Raw genomic sequence first — 708 nt, forward strand, 5'->3', positions numbered from 1 at the left:
GTGAGGACAGAGAGGAGGGAGCCCCTCCCTCTAAAACCACTCTGTGTGGGGAACATGAGAGAAAGACCAGAGCTCAGAGGTGAGATGAGGATCTCTAACTGTCCATGACTCACATCACTGCTCCATCATTATTCACACTCAAAGCTCTGTGTGTGTTAGGGTCAGAGACACACCACACTCTGCTGGACCTGGACCTGGACCTGTACCTGGACCTGGACCTGGACCTGGACCTGGACCTGGACCTGGATCCAGCTGTGTGTCCATGAAGAGCGACCGGTCCATGGATCATCCTGTTCATTTCAGAAAATCTGTTGATGGAAGGTCAGAAATTAAACTGTCAGAAAGACATTTCACATTAAAAGTCAGTTGTTGTTTATTAAAAGTTTGAATATATTTTCTATCAGTTTTTATCCAACATGCACATTCATCAGTTCTGTTTGTGTTTCAGGATCCAGCAGCAGAGACCAGACTCTCCTGAACCCAGCTGTCTGTCTTTAAAGAGTGACCATTCAAAGGGCTGGGACATTTACTTTAAAGGACGACGTCCATCAGCTGATCAGATGTAAGCTGTAACTGACAGTAAGACTCAGGTTATTCTAGAAAAGAACTAGTTTGTACGACGTGTTGTTCGACCTCGTCTGAAATCAAAGAGTTTCTGTCTGTTGTGAACGTCCTCACAGGAAGGTGGAGGTAAAACTCTGTCCGTCA

The 708-nt window shown here is 45.6% G+C and overlaps 1 long non-coding RNA gene and 1 pseudogene across 2 annotated transcripts in view; both read left to right on the forward strand.

Annotated features, from left to right (window-relative positions):
- Window positions 1-686, forward strand: LOC147817793 (uncharacterized). The gene is made up of 3 exons (XR_015438653.1): window positions 1-79; window positions 166-321; window positions 449-686. It is a non-coding gene; the product is annotated as an uncharacterized LOC147817793 (long non-coding RNA).
- Window positions 1-708, forward strand: part of LOC111671864 (protein NLRC3-like) — a 13618-nt pseudogene that overhangs the window by 2493 nt on the left and 10417 nt on the right. The gene's annotated exons all lie outside the window — the stretch shown is intronic.

Source organism: Seriola lalandi, unplaced genomic scaffold, assembly GCF_002814215.2.
Source record: "Seriola lalandi dorsalis isolate HSWRI2012SDOR001 ecotype SW California unplaced genomic scaffold, Sedor1 jcf7180002054887, whole genome shotgun sequence".
NCBI lineage: Eukaryota > Metazoa > Chordata > Actinopteri > Carangiformes > Carangidae > Seriola > Seriola lalandi.